Below are 16593 nucleotides of genomic sequence, written 5' to 3'. Positions count from 1 at the left end.
TAAATTTTTTTATATCTGCCATAACCAATTTAGGCGGCAGAGTGAGTGAGTGAGGGAGGGAGGGAGTTAATATTTAACGTCACATCGGCAATATCTCAGCCATATCGTGACGAAAACAATTCATACAATATAAAGAGAAAACATTTTGAAGATTAAAACCTGTCGACAATGGAAAGTAAAAATACTAGAAAATCACAGATATGAATAAAACTAGCGAGTAAAGCTGTAACATACATTTAAAGAGGACAATACAGTATAAAACACGGGCTATAGATCGCCAACAACTGAAGGTAGATCACAATACTAGGAACCATGGTTTAGGCGGCAGAAGAAACCAAATCATGATTTGAGGAAACAATATTTGAAAGACACTTCTTGTGTAAGGTTTTAGATAAAAGAACTGTGTTACTTACCTCACATCACAATTCTGTTTGAAGCGAACACCTCCACACACCATGTACAAATCGAGGGTTTCAGTTTGCGTCACTGATATGGTCACATTTCCTTCTTTATCATCTAACCCGGTTGGTGTTCGAGAGAGGGTGGCATTGGCATTGTCAAGTTGAAACAGTGAAGGAGATGAACAGAAATACTGCTTCATGTAAACCATGATGGTCACCTGACTGCCCTTCTTCAAACTGTTCAAGCTGCTCGTGCTGTTGATGACACAGGCTGATGAATTCTCTGAAGAAAAGAATGAGTAGCTTTGTAGCTCTTTTCCAGAGCTAAGTTTAAATACCTCTAAATTTCGCAAGATCTTTTTTTGTTGCAACAGCTCATGTAGTCAAAGCTTAGGCTCATGGGAAAAAACACACCATATTACCGTCGTCTGACCTCTCACTTAACATGGACCAAGCGAGTGTGTAACTTGAGCTTACATCACCCCTGACAATGCGGAACGGCCATCTTAATAGGTAACTGATTATAGGGTTTACTAACGCCCAAATTCCAAATATGGTATGCTGTTGAAAATAACAAGATATCGGGTCATTCCTCTGATCAATGTGCAAAACCCATACTTCTCACAGGGAGTGAAACTGTGGTGTAGCAACTCAGTTAGCAATGTCATTATTTGGTGTGAGCATCATTTGTGTTGATACAGGCGAGGCATCATATATGTATGACAATTCCTATGCAGATCATGACTGTTAGTTACCCTGTTGGTGCATAGATGTTGATTTTCAACAAGTGGCATTATGTGAGCCTATTTTAAGGTTCAAGAAATTATTTATTATGAGTAAAGTGTAATTCCAAATACAACACATATCTGGCAATTTACACTTGTCAGAAAGTATGTGATCCAGACTACCAGGTGTCTGACGTCCAATTTGTTGTGGTGGTTGAGCGTTTGGCAAGCTGGCAATTCAATGCCTGACTCTGAGAGTGTGGGTTCGAATCACACATGAAAATCAACATTTAAAAGTACTACTGTCAGTATTTAACTGAGAAAGTATAATCCCAAATATATCCCAAACATATATTACTTGTTCTTTAAGTAGTGAATAACCTTTCATAAGCTAGTGAGATTAATCTTATGTTTTTTCAAATGTGAAAACTAATTATTAAGGACTGATTAAGGATACTGAGTAATGGCTCACGAAATACACCCACACTAATAGTATATCTGATTAATGTTTATGATATAAGAACTTACTCATGACAACGACGGTTCCTCTAAATGGTTGTCCATCTGCACCATCTGTACATGTCTACAAACCACCATCCAAACCTGTAGTGTTTGCTATCTCTAACACATTTCTTGTGGTAGTGGCTACAGGATTACTGTATCCTGAATCTGGCAGACAATTTGTAGCACCTGCACATGAAGATACCAAAAGAGCATCAGGCCTGATCCACTGAACACCAGTTTTCAGTGTTCCAGCTATGCTACAGGATATTCTCTGTGCACTGTAGAGTTCCGCATGTTGTGGAAAAGAGGCATCTATGGTTGTGATAGCCTGCCCTGTAAAATATGGAAATAAAGATTAGATTGTGTACAAGATACTAAAATTAAGGGAGTCATCCTGTCATTAATGTTTTCTTATACAGTATTTAAATCTTGAAGCCAATTAAACATTGGGATTCTGACACAATATCTTACTTTCCAAGCTTAATTCCAAAGACTGCGAAGCATATCTATCTATCTATCTATCAATCTATCTTATTCAGTAACAAAAGTTTAGCAACACCCAATGAAACAGCCCACTAAACAGTAAGAAATGATGGTAAGATTCGCTGGTTCGTTTTAATCGCTATTTTGACCATGTGCGATTATAAAACTGACACAAACAGTTGTGACGTCATTACAAATTGGCAACCCTGTGCACTACAATGTGAGAGGGGTGGTTCTGTGAAAATCACACACACAAACAACGTTTTCCCATGTTTATGATGAGCTGTCGAACCTTATGAAGGGTGATGTTTCTCAATTCCAGTTGAAGGGCAGTGCCAAGGTCGTTTACAGTCATGATGTTAAGGTGGTTCTTCCGCAAGCATTTCCCGAGAATGTCCCAGGCATGTTCGATTGGGGTAAGGTCTGGTGACCAGGCTGGCCATGATAAGATGTCAATGTTGTTGTGCTGCAGCAGATTGTGAGTCAGGCGAGCTGTATGTGGACGTGCATTGTACCTGTTGGAAAACGTGTCTCTGACGTTGCCTAAGGAAGGGTGTGACCACTGGCGTTATCACCAGATCGCAATACCGCTGACCTGTAAGGGTGCCGTTTATCGCAATAAGATTACTTTTACCGTCCCAATGGATCCCTCCCCAAACCATGACACTTCCACCCCCGTAACGGTCATGCTCCATGACGTTGCCAGGTTGAAAACGCTCTCTTCGACGTCGCCAAACACGACTTCTACACCTATAAACTGCAGATAGAAATGCTATTCGTCACAAACATTTAACTTCCTTCCACTGAGCAAAACGCCATCTTTGATGGGCACGCGTCCATGTTAACTGTTCTTGAACATGACGTGGTGTTAACGGTATAGCCTTGAGGGGACGACGGGCACGAAGCCCAGCAGAACGGAGACGATATCGGACGAGCTGTGGATGCACTTGTGTTCCTGTAGTCCGCTGAAGACTCTAAGCAGGATCTGGTGCACTGGCAAATCTGTTTCGACGTGATGACGTCACACAATGACGATCTTCACGTGGCGTCGTTTTCCGAGGTCTGCCACAGCGTCGGCGGTCTTTGTGCATGACGTGACTGGAGACGTGAAATGGTACTGTGGTGGACCTGAAAATGTCTGGCAACCTGTCGTAAGCATATCCCGGCTCTCAACATTCCAATGGCCTCGTGTCTGGCATTTTCGGGCATTTCCCTTTGACGCCCCATTGTGTTACAACTTTGTGATGGGGTTGGGTTTTCTTTGTCTGACAGTAAGCAGTTCTGACGTGTGCAATTGTTTTCAAAACGATTTTTAAAACTGAATTACATTGGGACAATAACATTTCTGGAGTTTCCAATTGCCAAGATTTGGATGTTGTTAAACTTGTGTTACTTAATATACATTTGGTAAGAGAAGTGAACTATATCAACTGAGACAGACAACTACATTTGAAAATGAAAAACTACGTAAATGAAAAAATGTATACGATATCTCAAACATTATTTGACAGCTGATTTGAGAACAAATTCATGCAGTCTCATATGCACTTACTGATAAGTAAAGTAGATGTGACCCAAGGCATCATATTTAACACACATGTCAAGTTAGTCTTCATATTACACTATCAGGCCATAAGAGTTCATTGTGTACCTGGACTTACATGATTTATCTTATTCAAGATTTCCTTCAATTTTCTTCTCAATGTTTTGGCTACAGATCGTCAATATGAAACTCAGTGTGGTCCTACCACTGTAATACTTTCTTTTAAATTATAATATGAAGTCAAATCACCCATAGCTCAAGGAGAAAACATTGAGCAATATTTATGATGAAAGGGACAACTCTCATTTTGAATTGTTGTAAGCAACAACACTGCTCCCAGTTTAACGGTTTGCTCTTCCTTAGTTACACGTTTGAAATGTACATAATTCACTGACAGCACCTTTTCGCAAGTCATGGCTGGAAATTTCAGTTCATTATCCGTTACAAAGTTGAGAGAGGAATTTAGAATGAAATGTTGTCATCTGGGCTAAGCAGCTTGGAATTAGAACAACATATTTTGCCTTTTACAGACTTGAAGGATACGCCCGAAATGCCAGGTTTGGTGACATTGAACAAATTGAGGATTAGTATCTTATTGTGCTTTGACTGAATGTAAAACATTGATGGATTTGTCAAATATACCATTTACGTTATGGTACATTGAAATTTGAATTATTTATAAAAAAATAATAATTGGAAGATGTGATGCTCTGTGGTTTCTCAGGTCATATTTGCAGAGTGATTGGTAATATCTTTGTATTCAATAACCCATTTTCATTACCATGAAAGACGTACTTTTCACATTATGATTTGTTGTACTCCTTTAAGTTTTGTAACCACGATCATTGTTGGTTACAGTATTGCATCAATTTTGTTGTTATGCGGGTTGATCAGCTTGCCACAGGGGCACACAAACCTTTCTACATTTCAATCTAAGTAACAAATTGTATCCTGTTTATATATTCTGCCCCAACTCGTTGCTTTGATAACTACTAGTATATATATCTTAAATGAGATAACATGATTTCTTGATGTTGTTAATCCACCCTAGCTGGTGAAGTAGCTTGATGGTGAATTGTAGATGTTTGTAGGAGGATCTGTCAATCTGTCAATCTCTTTGGGCTTGTATACAATCGTCGATTCAAACACGATTCCTCGACGATGTATGATAACTAAGTGATGGGTTTCATAGTGCAGGTATATAGCCATCGGGAAGTAGAAATGTCAAACGGGGGTGGGGGTGGGGGTGTGGAGGCTCTCCATTGGTAGTGAATGCCTTGAAATGCGTGATGGTCCGGAAGAATTGGGACATGAAGATACGCATCATGTAGATCGAGACTGATCAAGAAGTCTCCTGGTTTGAGGATCATTCGAAGTAGAGCTACAGAGATCATTCTGAAGTGTGTCTGAGGCTGGAGGTATGTGGTATTGATGTTAAATTTCGGAGCGTGTCCAAATCTTCTTTTGATACCAGGAATTTTGGAGAATAAAAGACGAGGGTGTCGGGCGAAGGGACGAGAGATTCTATTGCAGAGCCGACATCTGCGCTGAAGGGTAGGTTCGTTGAACTAGATCGTTCGTTAAAGGAAGAGCTCCGATCATCGGTAGTTTGTAGCCTAAGCTGAGTGTTCGATGAAGGGGTCTCCCAAGAAAGTCCAATTGCAAGCCTATATCGCAATTCTTCAGCCGACCGGGGAATCTAAGATCGGGACGGCTGGGGTTGGAAGATCCCATTCGTGCTAACGTCTCTGACAGTAACTGTTTGCCAGAACCAGCTCCATGAGCTGAGTCCGAGTACTACGCACCTCTGCCGTAGGATGTGGATTTGTATTGTCTTCTTCTTCTGGGCAAAAAGAACTCCTTCCACCAAATGATTGCCGCAGATCAAGGTTCATCAAAACATATTGCGCCGGGCATCTGTTTTGAAGAGACTCTTGAACTTGCAGCTTCTGAAGCTACAGTCACCTGCGACTGAGTTTCCCAAAACATCTCTGATGATCCCGTTGAATAGGTTCAGACTCGTTCACGGCTGGCAAAACAAGTCTACTCTGTAGTGTTCATCCCAGGCTGTGTGGTGCAACGGACCACATCGTCTGATAGCCATGATGCAACCAAGGAAATTGTGGTCTAATCTGGTCTAATACAGCTTGAAATTGTTCATGCACTCGGGTCATTGGTACTCTGATATATGCTTGGTCCTGTGTGGAAACGTGGGTGACCGACGTAGCTGCAGCCTCTATAGTAGACAAGGTAAGGCTGATGGTTCTACGAAAATTTCTCAATCCTCAATAAGGAATGGAGTGTTGTTCTGTTAAGGGCAGAGTGTAGAGATGTCTTCATCGGTAGTTTGGGGAGACGAGCAGGTTCACCAAACCGTGGACGTGTGCCAGAGAATTTCGGAGCAGAGAACCCGTCCTTGACTCTCTTTCAGATTCCTGAAGGCTGTGTCTAGAAATGGCGTCGTCTGAGTTAAACAAGGTGCTACTGTAATCGTAGATAAGTCCTATTCCTTCATTAGAACATTGATGTGAGGTCATCTGAAGACTTGCTCCTGGCCAGGCTCAGGTTATCGGCGATCCAGGCAAGCATATGCGTTCCGTCCACATGTTCAATACTCCCTACTAAAGTGGATAGGTCCTCCGAATATGTACATGATGGAGAAGAGGTACGGTGAACCGACGAAGGTGAGATCAGTGAACTTAGAGTTTGGACTTTAGAAATGGGAATTAATGTGTAATATGTATTTCTTCATTGATCAGGGTGTTCCAGAAGGCAGTATTTTGTCTGTCATATTGTTGTTTAGCATTAAGGGTAACAGTTGATCAAAGGTTTTGTAATGATTAAATGGTTGGATCACTTTTGTGGATGATTTTCATATTTCTCTTCGCGGTAAAATATACATACTATTGAACGGCAACTGCAGCTGTGTTTAAACAAAATAAATAAATGGTGTCTTGAAAACGGCTTTAAATGTTCTAAATCCAAAATTAATTGTATACATTTCTGTCGTAACTACAAACCGCATTAACACCCTGAAATATCTTTAAATTCACATCCATCAAGGTTGTCAAGGAGGCCAAGTGCTTTGATCTTATGTTCGACTCCCATTGAACTTTTCTTCCGCAAATTTAATACCTAAAAAATAACTGTCTCTGGATAAGGCTCTGGATTTGTGAAAAGTTGTTTCCAACTCAAAGTGGGGAGAGGATCAAGCTACCTTCCTACACCTATATAGATCACTGGTCTGCTCGAAGCTTGATTATGGCTCCATTGCATATGGTGGAACCTGCAAAACGATCCTCCGTTTTGCATCCCTTGTGATGAAAGGATCACAGTCAAGCAAGTCTTGCTTTGACTGTGTTGAATATTCCATCATAAGGGATAACTATTTCAAATCACGAACTATGAAGGATCTTTTTAATAATATAAGTTCTCATTTAGTTATTGCATTTTTAAAAGAAATAGATTTGTTAAATGATTTGTAAACAGATAAATATGTGTGTTTGGAAGTTTAAAAGTTTGTATTCCCTCAAGGGGATTAAAGTACTGTAAAATTAGTGTACGTAAAGTCCCAAAATATTCAAAGTAAATTTAAATTCAAAATATTGTATTGTCATTAATATTTAAAAATGTTTTAGATTTAATTACTAGTTTTACATTTTCTACCTGTGATGGTCTAGTTGATTTATATTACTGTCCTTTAATTATTTTTAGTCTATAACTTGACTTAGTCACGATATGGCTGAAATATTGCCAAAGTGACTTTAAATTTTAACTCACTCACTCATCAAATCGGGGAGCAGATACCATGACCTGGTTCCCCTTGCTTGTTGAAATATGCTACTAGCAGAATTGTCCGTGACCAGCATGATACTTTTCCAGTGGAGGCCAAGCTCTCTCAATGGGAGAGCGCCTAGACAATCGCAAAAATCTGCAGAATGTTGATATGGGAGCCTTCTTCCACGTGGACGCTCCAACCCGATATTGACGCAAAATAGTCAGATCCGGAGAGAGAAAGACAAACAAAAAATCCTGAAAGAATGGTGCTGTCTGTTGTCCACCATAACAGCTCTTGTCTGACCTTGTCGGGATATGATATAAAAGATTCCAGCTCAAATGTTCTCACCTAACCAATTTTCTATCGGGGGTGTCCTGGGGGTGGGGAGTGGGGGTGGAGTGTGTGTGTGTGAGGGTTTGGCTGTAGATTCCATATTTCAAATGGCAGAGCCTGAAACTGAACATGCTGCCGTTCACAGAGAATCGCAGATATTTCTGAGTGCGTGGATGGATCGGCACGTGAAAATAAGCATTGTTGAGGTCTGTGCTGATGAATTTTAGTCTTGTCGAATGAGAGTTTGTAAATTTGCCAGAGAATCCATTTTGAACCTTTTCGGGCTTCCGTAAAAGTTTTGTTTCATAATGTCAGATCTATTATCATGCGCATCGTGTCAATGTCCTTCTTGGGGACAAGAAACACTGGTGAGTACTAGCCGCAGGGTAAGTCCGTCGGAGGAAGTTCGATGATGGCACGTTTCTCCAGCAACTGGTCTATATGGCCCTGTTGGCGTCCGTCAGACGTTCCCCTGCAGAAAAAATCGCCAACTTGTCGGGAAGCAAGTCACGGGAGGCCTGGTGTCCCAGGGAAGACTCTAAACCTCTCTCTATACCTGATAGGATCCACCTATCCTAAGTACTTAGTCTCCAGTTCTCAATGTAATGCTACAGGCAGCCCAGCCACCCCCCACAAACCCACCCACCCCATGGGGGACTGGGTAAAGGGTGGGACAAGATCGAATCCTGTTTCCAAATCGATGGGCATTTCCAGCTCGCAAGGATGAGTGGAAGGAGTCTTGAGATATAAGTCAAAATTTGTCGGCGGTAGGACTTGAGACAGGGAAGGTCCTACCACCCCTACCCCTGCCCCTAGAAGAGGTTGAGCATCTGGAACTAGGATTACATGAACCTTGAGATCTCAATTCTTTAGCTGTACCGAAATGTGAACGCTGAAGACGGTTCCTTTCTTGACCTACAAGCCTGATTTGGCTCAGGAGGGCAGAGGCTAGCCTGTGGTTAAGATTGCGTGTGGTTAAGGCATCCTGGGCTTGTGTGGTCTGCTGACCATCCCGAGCTTCTATGGCCTGCTGACATTGGCCATTCAACGGCGATTCTGTGTCCAGGGCTTGTTGAAACAATAGCTTCTTTGCCGGCTGGGACATTTCTGACAGAGTTCAGTTTATGGGTTCTATTCATAGCTGTATGTCGGCCCAAGATCTGGTTGTGAGTAGCATCCGCCAAATCACATACAGAAGACAATGTGCCATAGTTACCTCTTATACAGACATGGAGACTAAAGTGTCTTTCTTGACGCCTGTGTAATCTTGAAAGAGAGTAGGGAGGAGCGAGTGAACCCCTAACATATATTCACTACATTGTCATTTAAAAGCAGAACAAGTCATAGCACCAAATTTAAAGGCAGGCAATGTGTTAGTCACATTCCACAGTTACAATTTATGATACAGATCAACTTCCCTCAGGTAATTCACTATCAGATGAGCGCTCACGCGGGAGAACAGATCTTTCAGGTTTCTTGCATTATTTATGTGAGTCCCTTGCAGACGATAAGTCCACGCATTTGAGCAGAATATGCTTGATGGTGAAAACCTCATCGCAAGAGACACACGTGGGGATCCATCCCCATCCGTTTTCAGCAGATAGTCATGAGTAATCCGACTGTGGCCAATACGACATCGTCGTAAAATTACCTCATCACGTCTTGACTGACAACCCAAGTAGGTATAACAGCAAACCACACATACTTCTCGGATTGAACATGAATGGGTATAGAAGATAAGCGTACCTGAGATCAAGACTGACAAACTTGGCATCCTGATGAATGAGTGAGCGGATATTTCATAAGGACCCCATCTTGAACTTCTGAGGGTTCGTAAGATTGTTATTTTCAAGATTTTAGTTCTATAATCATCCTCATGTCGTCCGTGTCTTTCTTGGGGACCAGGGGAAAACAAACAGGGGAATACAATACGCTCAATGTGTCCTGAGTAGATAATTAAGACCACTGCTCCCTTCACTTTAAGTGCGGGCTTTTGCTGGTAGGTTTTGCCGTTTATGACTTATACCAAGGGACTGAAGGAACGTCCCGTGTGGCTTGTGCTGTAAGCCATGAAGCACAAAGCGAGTGGAGGTCCGATTTCTGACACTGCAGGCACAGTTTGCTGATGACATGATGATTTCGGCGTGAAAAGTCAATTTCCGATAAAGTTGATCTGAGCACAATAAACTTCAGAATGGGAATTCAATTGTCAAAACAGTGACCAATGCGACACTACTGACCAACTAATTTAACTATCGATGACTTCAAGTAAAAGTTATTTTAAAAAATTACCCATTGTTCATACAAAATACATTTCACTGAGTTGCTATGAAGAAGCCAGACAACAATACACATGCTGTAGATCTGTGGATACGTGGGACGATGTCATGCAGGAGCTTGGTAAAATCTAAACTGTTATGGAACAATAGAGAGATAAAATCTGTTACTTCTGTCAGTTACTAAATATGTTTAGCGACAGAACATGATAGTTTCTAATGAACAGATATAAAGCAATACTTACCACAGCATATTTGTACAAAACTTGCCAAGTAAATATATTTCAGCATTTTGAAACACAGCTGAAAGAAAAAAGAAGATAAGTTACCTTAATGAATACAAAGTAGAGGACTTATATGTTTGCATGGGAAAAATTCAACACTTTTCATGTTTGAGATGAAAAACTATACTATATGGCGGTATAATATATTTCTAAACACTGTTGTAATGACATTAAACTGTATCTGTTAACTGGGGCCGTTATGATTCACTCGTGTATTCGGTGAATCAAACCAATATTATTCCATCACTATCATTTTGTTATTTGTGATCACGAGTATCGAATACTCAAATTTTCTTGTTTTCTAAAAGGTGTATTCATTACTTGCGTTTGAGTGTTTGAAGACAACATAAGGCAAAATGGAATATATCCAAGCCAGAGCAGGATAACAATCAACGCTCTCATGTACTTAATTTGACAGTAATGTGGTCACTGGTAATAACTATATATGATACATTAACACTGTCAACAAAATAGAGTATATTATCAGTGGTCAGGTTGACTCATACGTCCCTGATCGTATTAAACAAGTCCCCTCTATTGACCTAGTGTCAAGTGTTCTGGTTTGGATTGCTCTTTTCATTTTTCAACCAAATACTTTCAATGATATTTAATCCGGTGACTGTGAGGCACTTAATGCTGTTCTGTTCCTTGTATGCGCCAACGATACGGGACCAATGAACAGGAGCACTGTCATCCTAGAAAATTAATTTTGTCGGGGAAGCGCCTTGCCTATACTGACCACAAATTATCATGTAGTATATGAATGTAGCACACACACACACACACACACACACACACACACACACACACACACACACACACACACACACACACACACACACACACACTACACTAACACACACACACTAACACACACACTAACACACACACTATGGGTAGCTCTATGGCTAGATTGGCCGCCACAAGACGATGACCTTCAAAGAAACAATCTGCATCCCGTGGGATGACAGGATACAGGCTGTAGTGAGTCCCAATATTTTCAATGATATTTAATTCATGTGACTGTGGGGCGCTTAATACTGTTCTGTTCTTTGTATGCGCCCGGCACCCTTGAAGAGCAACCTCCTCACTTGGTGTGTGCTGGGTGTTAACGATAATGGCTCTTCGCCCCAGGATAATTTTTTTAAACGGAAACAAAGAATGTACTCCTTGTATAAACCAGAAAATAGTTGAATTCGTCCACGATTATATCATCAAAATACAACCTTCAAATTTTCACGGGAAATGCTGAAATTAACTCAACCACCTTCTCATTGATTGATTTATATTCCTACAATAGCTTGTTAGACACACTCAACCATAAGTCTCTAATTATGACTACTTAGAGAATAGTTGCATTTGATGTAATCTGTATATATTTATATGTACTTAAAATATATTTATGCAATAGTCAATATCGATGACGTCACATCCTCCATTTCATTCTATATTTTATGTTGCATGGGGCGGTGTTAAAGGTCACATGCAACCAAAATCAAACATAATTAAAAACACAATTATCACTTATTCATGACATATATTATATATGCATTGCTGGTTATGAAAAAACATATAAACAAAAATTATAAGCGTACAATCGCAAATCAAAGAGTGCAATATTGTGTTTCCCAAGAAACGAAGCAGCCGGGATACCAGACCCAGTCAGAGCGGGTGGGTGTGGCACTCAAATGTAACGGCTGGTTCATTTTGCAGAGATTCCCACACGGCTCTTTGTGTGTTTATATAGAGATGTTGGGTTTTGTAAATACATGCTCATTTTGTGTGTAACATTTTGCAATCAACAGACATCATTAACATGCCATGTGTACAAAATTATCACACCTGCCTGTCTTTAATTTCATAATGTGACAGAGACCGAACTCGGGCCATAAGTCAATGCATTTTGTTTATGGTGTATAGCCTGATTGGTGTTAAGTTCAAATTGCATGTGGTCATTGATCGCTGTTGTGTATTGAATATGGTCATTAGCAGACATTGGGCAGGCAGACACATAGGTGTCAATAAAACAGACATTGAGTTTTGTCTGTGACAACGACATATCTATATCACAGTTAGAAATTCTGTCAACGCTAAATAATGACATTGCTTTTAAGTATCGAGACTGAGAAAGTGACTCGGTAAGAAGAACGTGTGGTGAAATAGACAAATGAAATTATATAAACAGTTAATCTACTGTCATAACATATAAAAAGCCGCGCCTGTGAAATATCAACAAAACATTAGAAAATAGCTCACACCAAAACCCTCACCGGTATTCACCGGACAACCTGCTTCAAAGCTGCAAAGGAACCTATTTCACTGCGCATGTGCTATGAGCGCAGTCCAGCTGTTGAAAGCAAGCGCTAGGGGAAAATTAGTGAATCGTTTGAACCACGATTTCGCGCTTTCTTTTTCATCGCGTTCTTTGTCAACTTTATAAGTTGAATTTGCATTTTGATGATTTGTTTCGGTAGAGTCCATACCGAAAGGTATCAGAATCTGCAAAGTTGTGTTTTATGTTGCATGTGACCTTTAGCATAAGCAGTAATACTTGTTCACCAATCCTAATTCATGTGCATAAATGATAATGAAAATGTATTTATCATAATTACATATTCTTCTGAATAAATAAAATATTCAATGAACTATTTCTTCTGTGTAAATATAATCTTTGATAATTTTATTTCATTAATCAACTCATCAATGAACTATGCCTCCTGTGTGTACTGGGCTGGGCTGATCCACTTTTAATTTACGAATGTGGAAACACCACCTATGTGCACTGAACCATTAATTAATGTGTTTCACAACTGGGAGTTCTCTACAAATGGGAGGACACCGGTTCACAGTACCCACTGCTGGTTGTAAGAGGTGACCAAATTCAAGCAACCCTTTGCCGTGGGTTGCGTCCTGTGTCGGCAGAGGAAGGAATCTGGTGGTTGAGGATGACGGATGATGGTTGGTAGAATAGGCCCGATACTACCAATCGGCTGGTCACGCCATGCCCTGTGCATGAAAATGTTTATACAAATTTGGTATTACATAACACTTTTGGCCATGTTCAAAATGTTAACTTATATTCTGCCAGATCAGACCTGCAGACCCATGCACAGAAGGCGGTGGCTCATGGGCCAATCTGGTGATGCTGACTTCCGATATCTGTACGTCTCCAGTTGATTGTAATGGACGAACCATCCTGACCTTTTATCTTGTAGACAGCTACAGGATTTCATGTCAAATTCGCTGGAGTATAGCACCTCCGTATCCTTCGGTCTTTGCAGCTTGGAGATCCGCTGCAATATAAGATCGTCCCTGTTGACACTCCAAGGTGGGTGGGGAGAGGGGATGCCGAACCACATTCCTTATGACATGGCTTCCCAATACCCTGGTTCAAAACGAAGACATATGGACTCTGACAATTCCTTGTCTGACGAGAGTACGTCCATTCGACCAGATTCCTGGCCACGTTTTTATCATCGAAGCTTGTGACAAGCAACCTTTGAAATTGAACCCATTTGCAGTCTCCAAGGGTGTCCGGTTCTTTACTAGTAGAATGTGCTCCAGAGACATAAATCCTTGAATCTACTGAAATTACAAGAGTTTGTCGATGTAAAGGTTGCTGTCTAAGCGCACAAAACGCTGAACACGTGTAGAGGCATCGTACGGGACAGAGATCGGTGCCTATTTGACATGACTGAGGAACAAATTGTCCAGGAACTTTTGCAGCAGTCTCTTACAGCTGTGAAGAGATTCACTATCAAGAAGGACGGTGTGGTTCAACCTACAAAACCTATCTGTTAGCCCGATCGAAGATTCCCGAATCTATTAGAGCCGGTTATTGCAGCATTGGTGTGGAGGTGTATGTACCTAATCAAGTCCGGTGCTACAACTGCCAAAAAGTTTGGACATGGATCACAGTCTTCTTGTTGTTCTACTGTTTGTTACCGCTGTGGCGACGAGCATGAGAGCAATGACTGTACTATGGAAGTGTAGTGTCCAAACTGCGGTGGTAACCATATGGTTTCCTCCAAATCTTGTCCCGTGTGGCGACGCCTTGAATCCGAGATCCTAAAGATCAAGCACAAAGAAAATGTCTCCTTTCATGAAGCTAAAGAAGAGGGCTGCAAGTTTAACTATAGCCCCTTCAACCATCGCCTACTCTTCTGCTGTCTACCGTCCTACTATCACTACTGCAAGTATCTCGTGTCAGACCGATCTGACATCTGGTCATGTCTTCTCAGCAAACTCAACTCAACTCAACTCAGCCCATCTCAGCCACTCCATCTCCTACTTCACTTGTACAGATCATTGGTTCGCTCTAAATTAGATCATGGCTCCATTGTCTATGGTGGAGCCCACCAAAAGCAATTTAGAACAACTAGACTCTATCCACCACCATTGCCTGAGGCTCTCTGCCTGGGAGCCTTTCGGACCTCTCCAGTAGACTGTCTATATGCGGAGGCTAACGAACCCTCCCTTGAACAACGCCACATTTAACCTTAACTGCAGTATATCACAAAAGTGTGTGTAAAATGAGTCAATCCAGCATACAATTGTGTTTTCAACACTCTCTATGAAAACCTGTTTCCTAAACTGCCAAGCCTGGTTCCACCACATGGAATCAGAATTCAACCACACACATATCTGCAGCTAAAATTGATCTCAATATCATAGCACCTTTTCGGCTTCTGTCTTCACCACCCTGGCAGATGGTGAAACCACATGTCGATCTTACCCTCACCTAACTCCAAAAGTCTGAAACAAATCCTTTGGTCTTCCAACAGGAATGCAACCAGTTACGTTCCAACTATAACACCCACAGATCCATTTTCAAAGACGGATCCAAGGATAATGGCCAAGTTGTTAGTGCTACAGTCATTGGATCTAAGATTGTCTCCTCCAGAATTCCCGACAATAGTTCCATTTTCACTGCCGAGGCCAAAGCTATCTTCACAGCTTTGACCTATTTTAAACAACAGAGCCATTTCAAAACTTCATCATTTTACAGATTCATTATCTTGCCTTCAAGCACTTCAAAATGTTTCTTCAAGTCATCCTATCATCCTGGACATTTTAGAATTTTACAACGATCTTTGTACTGACCAAAACGACATTGTCATCTGCTGGTTGCCGGGTCACATCGGCATAGCAGGTAACAGAAAGGCCGGTGCTGCAGCTAAAGCAGCTCTTGACAAGCCCTTATCTCCACTGCTGATCCCGTATAGTGATTTCAAACCCACTATCAAAAGTTATACTCGGGACCTTATGCAAAAACGTGGAACACCTAAGCCAACAATTGGTCATACCTACTTGGGTTGTCAGTCAAGATGTGATGAGGTAGTTCTACGACGATGTCGTATTGGCCACAGTCGGTTTCATAATACGACTATCTGCTGAAAACGGATGGGGATGGACCTCCCATGTGTGTCTCTTGTGATGAAGTGTTCACCATCAAGCAGAAATTCTGCTTGACTGTGTGGACTTTTCTCGACTGCAAGGGATGCACATTATGATGCGAGAAATCTGAAAGAGCTGTTTTCCCGTGTGAGCTTGCATCTCATTATTATTAACTACCTGAGGGACGTTGATGTGTGTCATAAATTGTAACTATGTAATGTGAGTAACGAATGCTTGCTTTTTGGATTCGGTGCTGTAGCATCTTCTGGTTTTGGATAAGAGTGTGATGAATGTATGTGTTTTGAAACTAAAACTCATGTTCATGAATGAACCTGTGACAGGCTGCTGGGAAAGTTCCTGGATAATGTTACTCAGTCACGTCAGCCAGTTAACGAGCTCTGTCATGGACAATGCCTCTACACGTTTTCAATGTTTTGTGCGCTGATATTGACACATTGGTGTATTTTCATGGTCTTGGAGCAGTATAATATCAGGAAGAGGATGGGCACCCACGAGTAATCGCTTATGCTACCAGGAAACTCACCAAATCAGGGCGCCATTGTTCTGCCCATAAACCTGAGTTTCTTTACTTGATAGGGGCCATTTGTGAGAAATTCCATGGCTAACTTTATAGACAGACATTCACTGTACTGGCGGGATGACAATCCGCTCACTTTACATCCCAACATGTCCCAAGCTGGACGTCATAGGACACCAATGGCTAGCTGCCCCTTGCATCGTACACAACTCTGACATCAAGTTTACAGAGCAGGTGAAAGCCAATATGGATGCAGATGTCATTCTAGACTTCCAAAGTCCTAGTGAAGCAAAAAGAGCATGTGGGGTTAATCTCTGAAGATACGGCAAGG

At 41.3% G+C, this 16593-nt stretch overlaps 1 long non-coding RNA gene across 1 annotated transcript; it reads right to left on the bottom strand.

The window, feature by feature from the left end:
• Positions 1–420: 420 nt before the first annotated feature.
• On the bottom strand, positions 421–10333 carry LOC124279175. Its single transcript, XR_006899309.1, has 3 exons — positions 10289–10333; positions 1655–1963; positions 421–684 (listed from the first exon to the last, which is right to left on the bottom strand). It is a non-coding gene; the product is annotated as an uncharacterized LOC124279175 (long non-coding RNA).
• Positions 10334–16593: the final 6260 nt, after the last annotated feature.

The sequence above is a fragment of the Haliotis rubra genome, unplaced genomic scaffold (genome assembly GCF_003918875.1).
Source record: "Haliotis rubra isolate DU_JTF1 unplaced genomic scaffold, ASM391887v1 Scf2476, whole genome shotgun sequence".
NCBI classification, from domain to species: domain Eukaryota; kingdom Metazoa; phylum Mollusca; class Gastropoda; order Lepetellida; family Haliotidae; genus Haliotis; species Haliotis rubra.
Note: the sequence above shows the minus strand (reverse complement) of the source record. Positions and strands in the feature narration are given on the sequence as shown.